We start from the raw sequence: 21,807 nt of genomic DNA on the forward strand, positions 1-21,807 counted from the left end.
CTTTCTTTTTAATTGTAGATTTGCTTGTAATCAGATAATACACCAAGAACAGTCCTGTCTATTAATGAGAAACTTTTGGTGCTGGAGTCCATGTTTTCAAACTTTTTATGGAGCTTGTGTATGTCTGTAAAAGTGTCTGATAAACCCTTTACTATGAAATTTCATATACTTTTATATGACTGGCAGCACAGTAGGGTTTTTTTGTTTGTTTGTTTTTTACACCAGCATTATGTTATGATATTGCAATGGCTAGAATGTCACTAGGTGATAAGATTTTTCAGCTCTATTAAAATATTATGGGAGCACTGTCATATATGTGGTCCATCATTAACTAAAACATCATTATGCAGCACACGACTATAGTTAAATATCTGAGTGAATTAATATATTTTGAGAAGAAGAAGGCATTAATTATGACTGAAGGGATTAGTTATACATAATAGGTGGCATTTGAGCTCCAATTTACAGATGAAATATTAACAGGTGAAAGTGGGGTAGGAAAGTTCAGATAAAAGCATGAAGAAAGAAAGACCAGTGGGGAGAAAATACAGAACTTTTTTGAGTGAATAGATTCCATGTATATGGCATAGAATGCTTGTACTAAAACCTCAGGTTGAGAGAATGGTTTGAAGTATGATTTACGTGCTCCTGGTATGTACTGCTTAGATAGACAATGATGTCAAAGAAGTGACATATAAAGGATGTCTTTTAAAAAATAAGCTGGTTGCTGTAAATAAGAACGGGAAAATCCAGAGGGCTCATGGTCAGGCAAGATTGGCCTTAAATTGAAAGAAGTTAAACAGACCATCAAAACTTCATTATAATCTTGCTTCAAGATAAAGGCCTCTAGCAAACCAATTCTAAGATTCTCTCTTTGTTTTGGAAAACGAGGTTAAATAATCATTATGAGAGTAGAGTAGATATAAAAAGTAAAGAATAGCTGGTTAAAGGTGAATACTTTAGACTCAAATTGAGTTGAGTTTGGACAACTAACTTCCCAGAAATTCTTAATCTTATATACATTTATTAAAACCTTACTTACACATTTTTAGGGACACAGATTTCTTCCCAGAAGGAGGTTGTGAATCCTATGATACACAACATTCTTTCCCCGATCAAGTTAAGGATAATTTTTCCTTGACAGAAGTGACAAACAGGCAGCTGCTCACTGAGGCAAGTTTAGACTGCAAAAAGCTGACTGTCCACATGGATTAACAATTGGGCATAATCTAGAATCTGTCCTTCAGCTCTTTAAAAGACCATATTTTGTATCACATTAAAAAAATATCTGTCTCTAAGGCATGGACTTTCTTACACTAAATCAAGAGGCCAGATACTTAATTTATATGGCTAGCACATTCTGCCCTAGAAAGCATGCCACTGAGAAGTCAAATAATAATTCTAAATTTTTAAATTAGATAAAAGCTCATTAATGCAATGATACTATAATACAATGATACTATAACCTTTGGGGTTATCTTTTCTATTGGGCATACACAAAGTCATTGAATCTTATCCATTTTCTTAATTATGGCAAGTACTGGTTTGGGGTTGATGACATTATTAGAAATTCACACAATCAAAAAGTATGACAATCTTGCTATCTCATCTTCTTATGGACTCAATCCTTTATAGAGTACCTTAGTACTTACAAGAAGTGGTCACGATTAACTCTTAGTTGCCTGGAAGTTTAACAGGCAGGCAATTCAGTCTATTTTAGTTGAATTAGCATACCAATCAAGAAGACAGTGTGCTTACAAGCATCAAATCCTGCCTTCTCATAAGGTGTAGGGGATAGAATTATAAAGGGGAAGAGACTAGGGTGAGGAATGTAGCTAAGAGCAGGCCTGGGGGTGCATAGATGTCAGCTATTATAATTAGTCATCAAACAATGAGATGAAGTTACTGAGATGATGTTTTGAATCCTATTGGGTTGGTCTGGCCATGCTTATCAGTTCTGTTTGCTGGATTTACAGTTGAGTTACTTCCTCAATCGCTTCACACATAGGCCTTGAAAAGGAAACTTTAAGAAAAACTTAACCCCCTATTCATATAAGTATATGTGTTCTAAGATTTAAAATAATATGACTACTTTTTAGATTAATTCAGGTGCTCTATCAGGTTATAAGCCCCCCTATATTTCCCCCTCTGATTACCATATTTTCCAGCGTATAAGATGACTGGGCGTATAAGATTTTCCTGGGTTAAAAAGTCGTCTTATACGCTGGAAAATACGATAGGTAAATTGCTTGATGTCTATCAACCTTATCCTATAGCAGTAAATTCCTTTGTAAAGAAAGCTTTCCCTTTTAACAGACTGGAAATTCTGTATTAGTTTACTTTAGATTCATTTTTCTAATTAGATTTACTATCCATATGCCTATAATTTCCTTTTAAGATTTCTCTTTATAACCCTTCTATAACTTTTACAAACATTCTTACAACTTTCACAATTATTCTTAAGTATTCCTACTCTAATATCCTTTCTTACTCTTATAACCTTTTCTTTATATTCCTTCTCACCTTTTTTATTTACTCAACTCTAATTCTTCACAGACCCTCTGCAACTTACCTAGTCCCCTTCAGTTTGTTAATTTACTTTCTTTTTCCTTTATCTCTATGCCTTCTATTATGCTAAAACTATAAATTCTTTCTAATTAGTTAGAATTAAAGGTCAGTTCTACACAGGCTCCTCCATTGCCAGCTTCAGAGCAGTTGGAGTGGAGAGAAGTCTCAAGGTTCCATCTATTACTCCTTTGGTTGATCCATTGTCCTTGCTCTGCTTATGTCTGTTTAACTGCCTACTACATCCCCCTCAAGGATCCTGGCTCTGAATTCTTTCTGGGAAAGGGGACACAGGGTCTCTTCTGAAACTGCTTCCTGCTGATGAGGGGTCGAAGGTTTCTCTCAGAGCCAAGAGATCCTTGCTCTCTGTCAGAGGGACAATGAGCAATGAGGCCTGGACATGGAATGAGGTGGCAATGGTGCCTAGAAGTGATATTCCCTAGGTGTGAGTAGGGTTTGTTACCTGGTGGAGACAAACTGTGTTACAAAATTTAGTATTATTGGGCAAAAGTTAGAACAGTAATAATTATGACAAATGGACTGGTAGAAGGAAAAAAACATGTACAACTATTTCAGTTCTAATAATTTCCAGTTGAAACACAATTTTTCTCCCTAAAATTACCCTTATTTTTATTAAAGAGTTAAATTAAAATTAACTTATTTACTGTATTAAGTTTAGTTACAATTCAGCCTGATCACTTGCATAAATATAACAAGAATAACAGTTGATTATATAGGCTATTTAAAAAAATATATGCTTTGCTGGAATCTCATAAGAAAGTTTACTTCTAGGGCAAAGAAGCCATGCCACACAGTTGTCATCAGGCTTTGCCTGCAATACCTACATAATTGGGGTGTATTCCTCAAGTTGAGGCCTCCACAGGTGTCGGAGGTTCCTTTCATGCCATCTTTTAGGAAAGCAACCTTCATTCTTTACCTGGAAAGACTGCCATGAACCATGTGACCAAGCAAGGTACCAGGCTATTTATCCAAAGTGCTTATTGGCTTAAAAGTCAGTCTTCATTCCTTAGAGCAAGGATGTCAAACTCAAAGGTTAACACGGGCCAAATAAACGAGGCATGCAGCCTTCGGGTGGAGAGTTTGACATGCTTGCCTTAGAGCTTTCTGGTGACATCCAGAGTCCTGGCATGTCTCTCTCAGACATGACATTCCAGTAAAGTTTTGGTTAATAAAACCACAATTGGAAACTGACTCATGTTCTGTTATGAAGAAATCAGATTCTTATTGGATTTATGCAAACAAACACATTGCTATGAGAACAATAATTACAAAAACTATAATTATTTTTAGTTCATTTAATCCTATAATCAAATTCTGTTTTTCCTGATTTTTCCCATCAGTATTTCTATAAATCCAGATACTCTATACAGTTATCCAGCTTGAAGAAGATGATCTGAATATGTCAGAGTCCTTTTCTATGGATCCCTCAGAAGATGTAACTTTTTTTTAAAATACATCATAACAAAACAGTGACTGTATCTAAATGAGAAGAAATTTAAAATGACATGGTTATTGATTTGATTATAATACAAATGTCATTTAATATTGTCCTGCAAAACACAATATTTCATAATATTATAACTAATAACAATTAGTTATAAGTGAAAGTATATTAGAATCTATTTAATATGTATATATGAAATAATATAATTATAATTTCCTTATTTGACAGAGCTTCCCATATACCTTAAGTATAAAATTTTCCTTCATAAAGAGAGAAAGAAAATCCTTGAGGCATTCCAGGGCCCACTGGAATGACCTAAAGCCAATTCTAGGTCAAGGAAAAGTTTCTTAAAATTCAAACTCTGGGAAGGTAGTCAAATACATTAGACTAAAAGATTATATATTATTAAACAGTATTAAATAATTTATTATTAAACATCACATAAACTAGTAAAACTTTAATTCTTATGATTAAGAAGATGAACTTTTAAGTAATCAAGTTCCTGATTAACCTAACATAACCATTATAATATTATATATAAAATCTTTGCTTCCTAGGCAAATACAGGAAAAGCTTTTTTTCTCCCTTAGTTTCAAAACAGGCTTATTTTTCCCATGGAAAATATACTCACATTCCTAAGAAGTATAACAGAGATAGTAAATTTCTTAGCTGAGAAACAACCCCCTCGAACTTAGAAATCCTAGCAGGCTCCAATGACTTACTGCCACTTTCTTTTTTGAGGTTTCTGCCGCATCTCATTGCGTTCCTCCTCACATGGGGTACCTCTTGCCAGGGCTGACCAACAGACCCTGAGCTACGGATGAATGATTATTCTAAAACATGTTTCTGTGAAAGAGAGGGCTAAGGGACTACCTGGCTAGAGAAACCAAACAGCCCCATTCGCCTGCCTCCTTAGGCTTTTATTGTAACAATATTGTAACAACAGCTTGAATTGAAATTAACTATTAGATAATATCAGTAGGGTAAGCATCCTTGCGAAGACACATGCATCTGTAATGTCCTTTAAGCAAGGATGTCTAAAGACTAAACATAAAGATTCCAGTAATTCCACCCAGGGGCTCAGATTTGTTCAGTAATGTCAAGGCAGGGGCAGTTGCCTTCAGCCAACTAAGTCCTGTGCTTCCCCACACAATATACATACTTTAATTAAAAATTTCTTTATCATTAAAAAATGCTAAACATCACCTGAGCTTTCAGCGAGTCATATACTCTTTGCTGGTACAGGGTCTTGCCTCAATGTTGAGGGTTGTTGAATGATCAGGGTAGCGTTTGCTAAAGATTGGGGAGCTGTGGTAATTTCTTAAATAAAAAATGAAGTTTGTGTCTTGGTTGGTTTGTCTTAGTGGCTAGAGGGTCAGCCCATGACTGAAGGATCCCAGGTTTGATTCCCCACATATACCTAGGTTGCAGGGCATGTGTGGGAGACAACCAATTGATGTGTTTCTCGCACATTAATATTTATCACTCTCTATCTCTTCCCCTCCCTTCCACTCAATCTGGCCTTTATAAAATTGAAGAGAGAATTAGGGCCTTACTTTGGACTTTGGCTTAAAGGAATGTTGTAGCAAGACCACGAAACTTTCTCCCTATCAGCAACAAGACAATTTTGCTTTTTTATCATTCATATGTTCACTGGAGTAGCACTTTTAATTTCTTTTAAGAACATTTTCTTTAAAAAAAAAAAAGAGAAATTTTTCTTTACATTCACAACATGGCTAACTGGTGCAAGAGGCCTAGCTTTTGGCCAGTTTCAGCGGGCAACATGTTTTTCTCACTAAGCTCAATTATTTCTACATTTTTATTTAAAATGAGAAATGTGTGACTCTTCCTTTCACACAAAAACTTAGAGGCCACTGTTATTAGCCTAACTTTAACGTTTTATGTCTCAGTGAATAGTAATGCCCAAGGAATAGGAGAAAATTGAGGCAATGGCAGGTCAGTAGAGCAGTAAGAATACACACAATGTTTATCAGTTGAATATACCATAACATTTGGGTGCCTTTGTGGCACCTCAAAACAATTACAACAGTAATATCAAAGATCACAGACCACAGGTCACCATAACAAATATAATAATAATGAAAAAAATTAGAAATGTGAGAATTACAAAAATGTTACACACAGACACAAAGTGAGCGTACACTGCTGGAAAAATGGTGCTAATAGACTTGCTATACACCAAATTTTTAATTTGTAAAAAACCCCACAATAAGTGAAGTGAATATAGTTATGGCCCCAAAATTCATATGTTGAAGTCCTAACTTCCAGTATGGTGGTATTTGGGGGGAAGTTAGATTCAGATGCGGTCATCAGAGTCAGGCCCCCATGATGGCATTAGTGTCCGTATAGGAAGAGAATGAGGTCAGAGCTTGTTCTTTCCCTGCCATAGGAGAACACAGAGAGAAGATGGCTGGCCATTTGCAAACCAGGAAGAGGATCATCACAATGAATTTTATCTGCCCCAAATTCATATGTTGAAGTCCTAACTTCCAGTATGGTGGTATTTGGGAGAAAGTTAGATTTAGATGTGGTCATCAGAGTCAGGCCCCCATGATGGCATTAGTGTCCGTATAGGAAGAGAATGAGGTCAGAGCTTGTTCTTTCCCTGCCATAGGAGAACACAGAGAGAAGATGGCTGGCCATTTGCAAACCAGGAAGAGGATCATCACAATGAATTTTATCTGCTGTCGCCCTGATCTTGGACTTCAAGACTCGAGAATCGCCCTAGCTTGTTTGGCTCAGTGGGTAAAGCGTCAGCCTGTGGACTGAAGGGTCCCGGGTTTGATTCCGGTCAAGGGCATATGCCTGGTTGTGGGCTCGATCCCCAGTAGGGGGTGTGTAGGAGGCAGCCATCAATGATTCTCTATCATCATTGATGTTTCCATCTCTCCCTCTCTTTTCCTCTCTGAACCAATAAAAATATATTTTAAAAAAATAAAAAAATAAAGGACTCCAGAATTGTGAGAAATACATTTCTGTTGGTTAAGTCTCTCAGTCTACTGTTCTCTGTTTTGGCAGCCCGAGCTAAAATATCTTCAAACCCAAATTAAGCTGTAGTTCAATATGCTATGACCCAGAGCTCTTGCATTTTTATGAGAGTGCTATCCCATTATCTTACTTAAATCTTTACAACAACCCTCTACTTTACTTGTATTTTATGGAATAAGACTGATTTCTGCAAACCAAACCAAAACAAAACAAATCTGACTGAAAGATGATAAGTTGTATTTAAAGAAAATTGCTACAGTCTAGGGTCTTGTGGCTATGTTAGATGTAAACTAGAGACTGAATTTGTATAATTGCAGTCCAAACCCAAAAGAAAGCATAGTTTTAAAAACTTCCCTTTACATGACTTGTGTATATCTAATTATATGAGCTATTGTTTCAAATTTATAATACATTATGTCCCAGAAGATAAAAACTTAACGATGCTGAAATAGTTTTATCAAATTGTACAATAAAAAAACATATTCTTGTTAAATTGAAAGAAAAAAGTCCAGGTGGCTGTAACTTTTAGTTTTAAAAGTATATTGAAATTAAAATATGCAGCTTGGAGAACTGCTCACGCGTGTTAGATAGAAATGATAGCAGTTTACTTACCAGAATGAGTTACAAAGTACAAACCAGGGACAACATATTTCCTGGGATACCACAGCTTGTCACAGCAATGAAAATGCCTAAATAGTCATGAAGCTTTACAGAACCATATTTCTAAAAAAAAAAAAAAAAAAAAAAAACCTTTAAAATTTTCTTAATTCTGCCCTGGCCAGGTAGCTCAGTTGGTTGGAATGTCATCCGATATGCCAAGGTTGCAGATTTGATCCCCGTCAGGGCAAATACTAGAAGCAACCAATGAATGCACAAGGATAAATGGATGGAATAATGAATCTCTCTCTCTCTCTCTCTCTCTCTCTCTCTCTCTCTCTCTCTCTTTTCTCTCTCTCTCTCTCTCTCTCTCTCTCTCTCTCTCTCTCTCTCTCTCTCACTCTCACACACACACACACACACACAAATTAATTTTTTTCTTTTTTTTCCTGACCAAAAGATATGTTTATTTGTTTATTAATTTGAGAGAGAGAGAGAGAGAGAGAGAGAGAGAGAGAAGGTGAGAGAGAAACATCGATCAGTTGCCTCCCCCACATGCCCCATGTCCTGACCAGGGACCAACCTGCAACCTAGGTATGTGCCCTGACCAGGAATCGATCCCACATCTTTTAGTGCATTGGATGATGCTCCAACCAACTGAGCCACCCAGCAAGGGCCAAACTGAGCCATCCAACCAGGGCAAAATTTTTTTAATTCTGTATTTTAAAAAAAAAAATGTTAAGAAAATTAGATTTTATAAAACAATACCAGAATTTTCATGTAATAGCAAAGTATGATCTTCTTTGTCAGTGCAATGTAAAACTTGCAAATACCTAAATGATTATAATGACAAGAAGGACCTGGTAATGATTTCCTTCTTTGACACTTTACAATCTTGTGGACAACATTTGATAAACCAGGGTTAGTCAGGCTCTCCTTGTCAGGTCCTGCCCAATTGACACTGTTTCCCATCTTCTCTGTAGTGCACTGGCTTACCTCATTTAGACCAGATTTGTCTTGTAAGAGTTAGCATTGCAGATCACCTCATCGCTTCATTACCAGAAAGCTCCCAAACCAGCGCCATGTTGATTCCTATCCAGAGCTCCCAGCAGCTCCTAGCACAGTGTCCAGTCCACGGTAGGTGCTGTGTGTAGTATCACACAGCTGATGACCGTAAGAATCTTAACTACATTAACAAGATAATCTGCCTATAATGTGGTTGTTTTATGTCTCTAGGTTTAAGGTAATTTGTTATATAGCTCTAGCAACTGAAACAGAAGATGAGGCTGGGGGAGGGAAAAGGGACTAAATCCCTGTTAATGTAATGCCTAATTGAAATATCTTAGTATATGTGTACTTTAACGGGAATTTTTACCAGGTCAGAGATAGATATTATTATGATAAGTCTATTTTCCCTGAATGTAAATTAAAGCACTTTTCTTATTGAGAATAATACAAAGATTTTTAAGACTAATTACATCATTATGTGTATCAACAATAGCTGCAAGACATCATGGTGATTAGAATGTTAATGAACTGTTAACTTCACTGCTGTGCCATTGATTAAAGTGAAAAAAAAATGGGATAGGCTACTAGTGAAGGAGCTGGTGAATAAATTATTTGAAGGTGAACCCTTGGTGCCTCTATCTATCTATCTATCTATCTATCTATCTATCTATCTATCATCTATCATCTATCTATCTATCTATCTATCTAGCATCTATCTATATTTCACAGTTTATTTTATAGCTTATGGTTGTACATGACTCAAGTTACTTGGCAAAAAATGTGATCTCATTAGCATGAGAGAGTTCAAGAGATCTGGAGAAAATCCAGGTCCCATAAACTATAATATGAAAACTCTTAGGCTTAGCACTGATGTTAAATGACATAAACACTCTCAAATTATGCATTCTCAGAAGAGTGCCACTATAACATAATTCATCTTGACACATCATGAACAGGTCAAATTACATGCACCAAACAGAAACTGTTATAAGAAAAGCAATGTACTACAACAGAGTACATATTTTAAATGGCATTTGTCCTACTGTTTAATGTTTTATGGGATCTTTGTCCTATATAAGAACCACTGTGGTTGTTTTCTTCTGAATTCCATTCTTATTAAATTGATTTTAAAATATTCACTATTTTTATATAAAAATTTACCGATCTGTTATATAACTATGCCAAAAATGGACCATATTTATTTCATAGATAAAGTTAAAGTAGAATGTGTTTAGAAAAACTCTTCTGTCACAAGGCATAGAGGTTTATTTTAAAGTATGTATAAATAAAATATAGTATACCATACGTTAAAACTCAACATCTTTAAAGGTGATTAAATTATGTACAAATAAATCTATCAGTCTGATGCAAATTACTTTAAAAAGGATGGTACAATTAAAAATTAATATTCTTTGTTATTTTTTTAAACTTTATGTAGCAGAGTGATTTTGTTTTTTATCTTTAGAAAATAAAAAGTTTAGTTTGCTCTTAGCTTTGTCAATTATTTCTTAAAGCTGGAACTTTATATTTGTAATATTTAAGATATCTTAAAGGTCTTTCTCTAATTATTATTTTGTAGATAGGTAAATTTTGCTGCTAATATTATTAATATTTTGATATCATTGAGAATATACTATGACAGGGTAAGTAATACATAGTTTTGATGTTAATTTAGTGATTAAATATAGTTGCATTGATTGCATTATGTATATCTTAGAAGTCAGCACAGCTAAAATTGTGCAATTCTTTCACATAGGCACAAACACAAGCACACACACACACACACACACACACACACACATACACACACGTAAATCTCAGCATCCTACCCACATCCCTGTCCAATGACATTCCCCATGTTTTAGTGAATTCACAGGGTATCTTCAGCTCTCCTGTTCCTGAAAACCCCTGTGTCTCATCTCCTGAGGCTGTTCCTGTCTCCTTTCTGTGTCTTAATTGGAAACTCAGCCCTGTTGTCCTTGTTTACACAAAATAACATAAAGCAAAAACCTCAGAAGACATTTGTATTTTTAGATGGCCTTAAGGTTTTGGATTAATGGAGGGGTTCACTTCACAGCAATGCTAACTTATAATTAAAAGTAGACATGACCATTCTTAAACAACATTTGGTTAATCCATCGACAGAAGTTATGAGACACTTTTACCCCTAGGCTCTAACTTTTTTGTTTTGTTTTGTTAATCTTTACCCGAGGATATTTTTTTTAGAGAGAGTAGAAGGGAGATGGAGAGACAGAGAGAGAAACATCGATCTGAGAGAGACACATCAATTGGTTGCCTCCTGCAGGAGCTCAACCAAGGCCGGGAGGTACGTGCCTTTGACCAGAATCAAACCAGGACCCTTCATTCGTGGGACGAGGCTCTATCCACTGATCCAAATCAGCGAGGGCTCCTAGGCTCTAACTTGATGACAGTCTTCCTAATCTATCTCTTCTTTCATGTCTTCCATCTTCTCTGTTTTCTGTATTCTCCAATTGCCACCAACCCCTAATTACAATTTATTTTTATTCACATAAAATGTGCATTTTATGCAGAATAATTTACTTCTTCTTTTAAAGTTAAGCCCTAAATGCAGAAATCATCCATGCATCCATTGATGATCTTGTACCATTAGAAGAATCTTACAATTTATCTCTTTTTAAGCACATGTAGGGCAGATCAGTTTGTATAAGCAGACACAATGAATATAAGGATGTATTATCTCTTGTACAGTCAACCTGGGTATGGCAGGGATTGGAGGCAGTACATACACTTTTATTTATACATTTATTCAGCAAATAATTGTTTTGTTTTGTTTTATTAGGGAAATTATTTTTTTAATCTTAGTTTTATTTATTTTTGTTTAAATGTAGTTGGTATGCAATATTATATTAGTCATATTAATTTCAGGTGTACAATTAGTGATTTGATATTTTTATACCTTACAATGTGACCATCCTATTAATTCTAGTAATTATTTGTTACCACATGTTAACTCATCACAATATTATTGACTATATTCTTCTTTGTCTTTTTCATCCATCTGCCCACACTTCTCCCTTTTGGTAACCATCCTTTCACTCTCTATTTCTATGAGTCTGTTTTTATTTTGTTTTGTTTTTTCATTTGTTGTTATTTATTTTAGATTCTACATTTAAATAAAATCATATAATAAACACACACTCACATGTACACTTAAATATCAAAAAATCTCCCTATTATTCTCTACCCTGAAGTGACGATAAATCCTCTGCCCATAATCATGAGCCCTTTCAGCCTTGCATGACAGCTATCAAACAATGACACTGAAGACAAGGATATTAAAAGTAAGAATGTTTGTCTTTCTCTGTGTAGGTTTGAAAACCAATCACAAAATTCCTCTATTATAGGTTCACTAGGGGTCAAAGTAAAATAAGCTATTTGGGGCAACCATTAAAACATTTAACAAACAATTAATGAATTAATCTGTGTTCATAAAACAGGTGGTAGGAATTCAAAGTTTAATAAAATACAGTTCTTTCTCCAAGGAATTCTGGGATTCTTATGAGAAAACAATGAGTAAAGAGGTAATTACAGTTAACATGGCAAGTTAGATAAATTCAGATGAAAACAAATCAGGAAGGGAAACAGAAGCTTGGATAGGGGTATCAGGCAATATATACCTATTCAGGATGCAATGAGGTAAGGGTAGAGTGGGGAGAGGGTATCTTCAGGGAGACCGCCAGACAAAAGATACATCTAAATGATATCAAAAGAATGAGCTGGAATCATTAGGTAAGGATCAGTACTCTGAGGGTTTTAAACATAGAAAGTAATTTGAACAAATTTGTTGAGAAAGTGCTTAAGTATAGAATATGGGAAGGAGTGGCCAGAGAAGGTGATAAAGCGGTAGGTTAGGGTGAATCATAAAAATTGTGTTTGCCATTGCAAGAATTTTATTTTATAGTAAAGTTAAGAAAAATATTTATAGTTTTGAATTAAGAGAATAATTTATTGGCTATTTTTCTCTATTAAAAATTTAACTTTATTAAAATTAAATGAAAAATTTTAAAGGAAAAACCATAAATGAAATACATTTTTATTCATTTATACCTCAAAATATGTTATAAATATTAGTTTGAGAAAAAAAATGTTTCTACTATAAAATCTAACTTTTATGGCCAAACATGACTGCCCCTCATAGATGAATAGAGTGATTCTATTTGAAAATCCATCTTGATCTTAACTATTGTAAATAATGCTCTTATGAACATATGCATATGTTCATATATTCTTTCTGGCTTCCTAGAAGTGGGATCACTCAGTCAAATGGCAGTTCCATTTTTAATATTTTGAGGAAACTCCACACTATTTTCCATGGGTTATACCAGTCTGCATTCCCACCAGCAGTATACTTGGGTACCTTTTTTCTTCACATCCTTGCCATAGCTAAGATTTAGAAACAGCCCCAGTGCCCATCAATAGATGAATGAATTAAAAGCCTGTGTTATAACAACAAAGCCCACTGCATGGGAAAACATATTTGCCAATGTTATCAGCGATAAGGGTTTAATCTCCAACATTTACAGGGAACTCATACAACTTAACAAAAGGAAGATAAACAACCCAATCAAAAAATGGGCAACAGACCTAAATAGATACTTTTCAAAAAACGACATACAAAAAGCCAAGAGCCATATCAAAACATGTTCAAAGTCACTAATCATCCTAGAGATGCAAATCAAAATGACAATGAGGTACCATCTCACTCCTGTCAGAATGGCTATCATCATAAATCAACAAATGACAAATGCTGGTGAGGATGCAGAGAAAAAGGAACCCTCATGCACTGCTGGTGGGAATGCAGACTGGTGCAGCCATTGTGGTGAACAGTATGGAGTTTCCTCAAAAAACTAAAAATGGAACTCCCATTTGACCCAGTGATCCCACTTCTAGGAATATATCCCAAGAAACTAGAAATACCAATCAGAAAGGATATGTGCACCCTTATGTTCATAGCAGCACAATTTATAATAGCTAAGATTTGGAAACAGCCTAAGTGCCCATCAGCAGATGAGTGGACTAAAAAACTGTGGTACACCTACAGCATGGAATACTACACTGCTGTAAAAAGGAAGGAACTCCTACCATTTGCAACAGCATGGATGGACCTGGAGAGCATTATGCTAAGTGAAATAAGCCAGTCTGAGAAAGGTAAGTTTCACATGATCTCACTCATTTGTGGAATATAATGAACAACATAAACTGATGAACAAAAACAGATCCAGAGACAGAGAAGTATCAATCAAACCTCAGAGGGAAGGTAGGAGAGGGTGGGGGTAAGGGGGAGAGGTCAACCAAAGGACTTGTATGCATGCATATAAGCATAACCAATGGACACAGACAACAGGAGGGTGAGGGTATGAGAGGGGATGGGGAGGCAGGGGGGGGGGGATAAGGACACATATGTAATACCTTAATCACTAAAGAAAAAAAAACACCGGTATTACATTTACACAATGGAATACTATGCAGCTGTAAAACAGAAGGATCTCTTACCCTTTGAGACAAAACCTGGAGAGTATTATACAAAGCAAAATAGGCCAATCAGAGAAAGACAAGTATCACATGATCTCACTTATATGTGGAATCTAATGTACAAAATAAATTGAGGAAAAAAATAGATTCAGAGACAATGAAGCATGCAACTGATTGGGGAATTTCAGGGGCAGAGGGAGTGGGGTGGTAAGAGGTCAACCAGTGAATTTGCATGCATATATGGGTAGACCAGGGACAGACAATAGTTCAGGGAAGGTTTAGGGAGGGGTGGGAGTGGGTGAAAAAGAGAACCAACGTGTGTAATACTTTCAACAATAAAGATAATTTTTTAATAATTCACTTTGAAAACTCAATGCTCTGAATAAGCCAGGTGTCCTTTGTGAACCTTCCTTCAGCTTTTTCTGCAGTGCTTTTTTAAATGGAGAGTGGCCTCGAGCTTTGAAAACTCAAAACTTCAAAAAATTTACAAAGTCAACATGTGCAAAGAAAAATCTAGGCAGTGATTTTCGGTCCAAATGCTTCAGTGACTTTCATAATTTTCTCATATTACAAAAAATACTTAATTTACCCAAATTATTATTTTTAAAATTCTATTATGAATTCCTTTGACACTATTTTATTTGGAACAAATAGCCCATAAATACTTTTATGCGATTTGCTAAAAAAGCTTTCAGTTAGCTTTAGGTTTAGCAATGGTAGAACCAATGCTATTCTGAGTAAATAACATGAGGATAGCCTTTATTCTCCACTCAAGTGATGACACAATTGTGTGGAAACTAAAGCCAGACAGCCGTTCTAAACCACTGTTATAGCAACCAAAGGCTTGAAAGCATAGATTGATTAAACCATAGCTAAAACATCATAGCTGCCAAGAAGCAACTTTATTCCAATTTAAAAAGTTAGTTTTATTTCAACAATCTTTTCTCTAGCACCTGTAATGCCTCATAATGCTTACCCCCTTTTTACTATGGAGCACCTGTTAAAAAGATGTGCCAGGGAATAAAAATGGGAGCACATAGAAATGCCTTTCATAACCAAAAACTAAAGTTGTAATGCAACAGCTGGCAGTAGAATCAGTGATCTGAAAGTCATTTGGAGTCTTAAAATCTGCTTTTGTGGGGGAAATGTACAGTCAGAACACTTATCTGACTAAATGCTCCATCATAAAGCCAAATTTCATGTGGGAATGAATGGGATGGATTTATTGTTGACTAAGCAGATGAGATTTGAGAGAAAATATTTTATTCCATATTTATACCTGGATGGATTTTATCCCATCCTTTTATCTAGGTTTTATTCCTGTGGGAATAAACATATTTTCAATATTTCCTATTTCCTATTTATTCTTAAGTGAAAGAAAAAAGTACATTTGGGGAAATGTTTTTCTAATAACTATAGGTGTCTCAAAATGTATAAATACTTAATAACTGATAGCTCAATTTATGTTTCTTTCTTTTCAGATTTAACCCCTTGGGATTAATAACTATTCAAAAGTGTGTATACATTTTTTTTAAACACCTTGTATATTTGCAGATTATAGTTTTGTCTTCATCAGGTACTTCTGACAAATTATTAGGTTACCTATCTGTGGGAAGCCATCCATTGCCGATACTATCATGAGAGTGTGCCAAGGAACATGGAAGGCTGATGGACTTTGGGTGTTGGCAGGGCTAATACTATGCACCATTGTTCTGTTGACATAGTGGTGGCTTGAAGCAATTTCCTGACCTAATAGCTTCAAAGTAAATGTTTACTGAACCTTACTGATCTTTACTGATCTTTATTGACCTTAGAGATGGTCTGTCTGCTACCTGTTTGCTTTGCTTTACTGAGGGCAAGATGCATATCTAAAATTAATAAAATGTGGACAAGGCCAGGTTTCAGTGTGCCTCTCCAAGAGAGAGGTCTCCATCTGGCCCCCCATGCCTTCTAAATTCATATTTCTTGTCTAGTGTTTTAATTTGTGCATCGGCCTCTCCTTCAGATCCTGAACCCCTGCCGCAAAATGTTGCAGCACTTATCCTTACCAGTACATATAATGACATGCAGATTTTGAAGCTGTAGCAACTTTTAAACTTCCTACCCAGTGGTGTTCAAGTTACTCTAGGATGGCACCTGTTATAGGAATGTATGGTTGAGTGAGGATGATCCAAAAAACAGTGATTTTGACTCTAGAACCACTACTGTCACACTGATAAGAATAATTACATATATCTTATATGAAATGTTTTTACTTTTAAAAAGCTTTTTATTTCTAAGATTCCTTTCAAATTTTAGATTAAATTCTGAAAGAAAAAAATTGATTGTTTTTCTATAAAGAAATTAAGTATGTATCACAAAAGCACTCTTTATTTATTTATTTATTTTTAATTACAGTTGACATTTAATATTATTTATTTCATGTGTAAAGCATATTGGTTGGACATTTATGTAGTTTAAGAAATGTCCCCCCAATAAGTCCAGTACCCATCTGGCACCATACATAGTTAGTACAATATTATTGACTATATTATCTATGCTATATATTACATCCCCAAGACTATTTTGTAAATACAAATTGTATTTCTAATTCACTTTACCTTTTCACCCAGCCTCCCAAATCCCTCCCATCTAGCAACCATCAAGCTTGTTCTCTGTATCTTTAAGTCTATTTATGGTTTGTTTATTTGTTTATATTGTTTTTTAGATTCAAAATATAAGTGAACTCATATGGTATTTGTCTTTCACTATCTGACTTACTTCACTTAGCATAATATCCTCTGGGCTGATCCATGTTGTCACAAATGGCAAGATTTCATTCTTTCCAATGGTCAAGTAATATTTCACTGTATTTATGTACCATGTCTTTTTTTTTTTTTTTTTTTTAAATATATTTTATTGATTTTTTACAGAGAGGAAGAGAGAGGGATAGAGAGTTAGAAACATCGATGAGAGAGAAACATTGATCAGCCGCCTCCTGCACACCCCGCACCGGGGATGTGCCTGCAACCAAGGTACATGCCCTTGACCGGAATCGAACCTGGGACCCTTGAGTCTGCAGGCTGATACTCTATCCACTGAGCCAAACCGGTCCGGCTGTACCATGTCTTTATACATTCTTCTGTCAATGAGCACTCAGATTATTTCCATATTTTGGTTATTGTACATAATGCTGCAATAAAGACAGAGATGCATCTAACTTTTTTGAATTAGTGTTTTGGATTTATTTTCATAAATACCCAGAAATGAAAATGCTGGGTCAGAAGGTAGTTCTATTTTTAATTTTTTGAGGGACCTCCATACTATTTTCATATTAACTGCACTAATTTGTAATACACCAATAAAAAACTATCAGGAAGAGAAATTTAAAAAACAATCCCATTTACAATTGCATAAAAAAACACACCTAGGAATATATTTAACCAAGGAGGTAAAAGACCTGTACTAGAAAATTATAAGACATTGAAGAAAGACATTGAAGTGTCAAATAAATGGAAGCATATGCTATGCTCATGGATAGGACGAAATACATGGTTAACATGTTCATACTACCCAAAGCAAACTATAAGTTCAATACAATTCCTATCAAAATATCAATGGCATTTTTCACTGAACTACAATAAATAATCCTGAAATTTTGGGAACCACAAAGGACTCAAAGTAGAAAAGAACTATTGAGAGAGAACAAAGTTGAAGGTATCACGCTACCTGATATCAAGCTGATATCCGAGCTTGATAATCAACCTGAGGTGTTTTCCCAGGGTCCTGTCTTGCAACACCTAAGAATGAGCTCTGCGGACCAGAAGACTTAAGCAAGAGTGTGGAAAATGTGTTACAAACAGATTCAGACTCCCTGGGGAAGGGACCCAATAGTGGGCTGCTTGTTAAAGCCTAGTAGTCCAGGGGTATATATTTGCTACAAGCCTGTTTCTATGTCTATCCGCGTTGTCACCTGATTGATTCCCTCAATTGTTCTTGCCCAGCAATGGGCCTGAACTTTCCCTGTTTCTATGTGTTCTTTCTCTGTTTCTATGCATTCATACACCTTGTGAATGCAGGCCCTCCTTTGGTTTCCCATGCCTCCTGCTTTGAGTCCAGAAACATTTATTATTTCAGCATGGTTGGTTCCTGTGGTTAGGCTTGCTCAAACTACCGTGTCTGCCCCTGCCTATGTTCTACCTGCCTTTGTTTCCCGCTGGACCCCTGCCCTATCCGCCTGCGTTTCAAGCTAACTTCTCTCAAAACTATAAAATAAGGGTATAGTAATCAAAATGGCATGGTACCAGCATAAAAAGCAAACACACAGATCAACAGAACAGAACAAAGAGCCTAGAAATAAATGGATGGTCAATTAATCTGTGACAAAGGAGACAAGAATATACAATGTGGTAAAGAAAGTCTATTCAATAAATGGTGTTGGGAAAATTGGACAGATACATGCAAAAAAAAAAAAATCTAGACTACCCTCTTACACCATATATAAGAATGAATTCAAAATGGATTAAAGACCCCAAGCCATAAAAAATTCCTAGAAGAAAACACAGGCAATAAACTCTCTCACATTATTCTTAGTAATAATTTTATTGACATATCTCCTTGGGCAAGGAAAACAAACAAAACAAACAAAATAAACAAATGGGACTGCATCAAACTAAAAAGTTTTTGCGCAACAGAAACACACACACACACACACACACACACACACACACACACACACACACAAAACCCACACAAAAAATCAACTAAACAAAAGAACCTACCTACTGGGAGAAGATATTCACCAAAGATATAGTACATCCAATAAGGAGTTAACACCAAAAATTTATAAAGAACTCATACAATGGCCCTAACCAGTTTGGCTCAGTGGATAGAGCGTCGGCTGCGGACTCAAGGGTCCCAGGTTCGATTCCGGTCAAAGGCATGTACTTTGGTTGCAGGCACATATCCAGTAGGGAGTGTGCAGGAGGCAGCTGATCGATGTTCCTCTCTCATTGATGTTTCTAACTCTCTATCCATCTCCTTCCTCTCTGTAAAAAATCAATAAAAATATTTTTTTTTTTTAAAAAAGAACTCATACAATGTAACACCAAGAAAATAAACAACCCAACTTAAAAATTGGTGGAGCATGGCCACAGACAACAGGATGGAGATTAACAGAGGAAAAAGGGCTTAGGCACAGGCAGAAGAGGGTAAAGGGGAGGATAAGTGGTGAATTTGAAAAGTGCGAAAAATGAGAATTTATTTCAGATCTTTGTACTTGACATTTTTCTTACCACTTAAAATTTAATTTTATGTGTCAGCTTTACTGCACCACACGATACTCAAGTATTTGGTCAAACATTATTCTGAGTTTCTCTGAGTGTTTCTGGATGAGAATAACATTTGAATCATTAGATAGTATACAGCAGATTATCTCCCTAATGTAGGTGGCCTTGAATAGAACAAAAAGGCTAAATAATGGGGAACTCTTCTTGCCCAAATGCCTTGAGCTGAGATATTGGTATTTTCCTGACTTCAAACTCTAACTGAAACATCATCTTTTCTTGGGTCTCAAGCCTGTCAATATTTAGACTAGAACTTACACTTTTGGTTCTCCTGGTTCTCAGGTCTTCAGACTCCAATTACAATTACATCATCAGCTCTCCTGGGTCTCCAACTTGCCAACTGCAGATCTTGGGACTTCTCAGCCTCCTCAGTTGCATGAGCCAATTATCATAAATTTATTCACATAAATCTATATGCACAGACACACATACATACACACCTATTGATTCTGTTCCCATGGACAATCCTGATAAATACACCATTATTTGAGAAACCTATATTATATAACTTTCTCTTATAATCAGTGACATGTCCTCATTTTAATGTCCCCATTGTGGCTTCTGACTAATTTTTACTTTACCCAATCTCAAAAGGAGGAAGAGGTCCTCTCTAAACCATCTCTGATATTAATCGTGTAGGGATATCTGTGAAATGTGTATTTTTGTGCCAAATTGGGTCATGCACCCACCAATTCATGAACTGGGGAAAGCTCAGTTTTACTCACAGTGTGTTCATGAACCACCTGAGGTCCACCAACTGTTGTTGCTAGTCTACAAGCAGATTCAGAGCTTGTGCCAGGAGGAACCGTACCTACATTGCTGAGCACGCTCTTTAGTTCAGCTGTCTGTTTTCCTTTTCAAAGCAACAATTCCTTGATGTTGTTGATTTACATCTAGAACATGCTCCACGTCTGTTTGCATATGTCACATGCCTATCATTAAGATAGGCAGGATCAAGTGATTGACAGTTCTAATGGAAAGAAAAAAGGCATATCCATAAACAAAGTGGGAGATACTGTATTTAGAAGAAGAGAAAAACTATTCAGAACAAGCACCACCTCTTAAATAAACTACACATATACTCCAGAAACAAAATGCAATCAAATAGCCATCAAAAAACATGGAGAAAAATTAAATGCATACTATTAAATAAAAGAAGCCAAGCTAAAAATGCTAAATACTATATAACATTCTGGAAAAGCCAAAACCGTGGAGATGGTAAAATGATTATGTTTGCCAGTTGTTGAGGGATGGTAAGAGATGAATAGATGGAGCATAGAGGATTTTTATTGAAAATATGGTACATGATACTATAATGGTAGATACATGTCATTATACATTTGTGCAAACCCATAGAATGAACAATACAAAGAGTGAACTTTATGCTAAACTATGGATTTTGAGTGATTATGTGTTAATATAGGCTCATCAATTATAGCAAATGTACCACTCTCATTGGGGATGCTGATAATGAGGGTCAGGGGTATACTGGAAGAAAATTCTGTGATACCAGTGAGATTGAGAGATAACCACCATTAGTCTTTTAATGCACTTCATACTCATTTTGTTTCCTTTGGGTTTCTTTCTGCATTATAATGACACACTATTATATATTAATCTGTAACCTATGAGTTTTATTATTTTATTTATAAACTAGAGGCCTGGTGAACGAAATTTGTGCTTGGGGGAAGGGTGTGTCCTTCAGCCCAGCCTGCACCCTCTCCAAACTGGGACCACTAGAGGGATGTCCAACTGCCCGTTTAGGCCACCGGGATTGGGCTTAAGAGGGCAGTCAGACACCCCTCTCATAATCCAGGACTGCTGGCTCCCAACCACTCACCTGCCTGCCTGCCTGATTGCCCCTAACTGCTTCTGCCTGCCAGCCTGATCACCCCCTAACCACTCCCCTGCCAGCCTGATCAATGCCTAACTACTCCCCTGCCAGCCCAATTGCCCCTAACTGCCCTCCTCTGCAGGCCTGGTCACCCTTAACTGACCTTCCCTGCTGACCTGGTTCCTCCAACTGCCCTCCCTTGCAGGCCTGGTGTCCCCCAACTGTCCTCCCCTGCAGTCCAGGGTCCCCTCCAAATGTCCTTCCCTGCAGGCCTGGTCGCCCCCAACTGCTCTCCTCTGCCAGCCCAGTTACCCTAACTGTCTTCCCATGTAGGCCTGATCGCCCACAACTGCCCTTTCCTGCAGACCATCTTGTGGTGGCCATCTTGGGTCCACATGGGGGTGGCCATCTTTGACCACATGGGGGCAGCCATCTTGTGTGTTGGAGGGATGGTCAGTTTGCATATTACTCTTTTATTAGATAGGATAAGC

Source organism: Eptesicus fuscus, chromosome 7 (genome assembly GCF_027574615.1).
Source record: "Eptesicus fuscus isolate TK198812 chromosome 7, DD_ASM_mEF_20220401, whole genome shotgun sequence".
Lineage (NCBI taxonomy): Eukaryota > Metazoa > Chordata > Mammalia > Chiroptera > Vespertilionidae > Eptesicus > Eptesicus fuscus.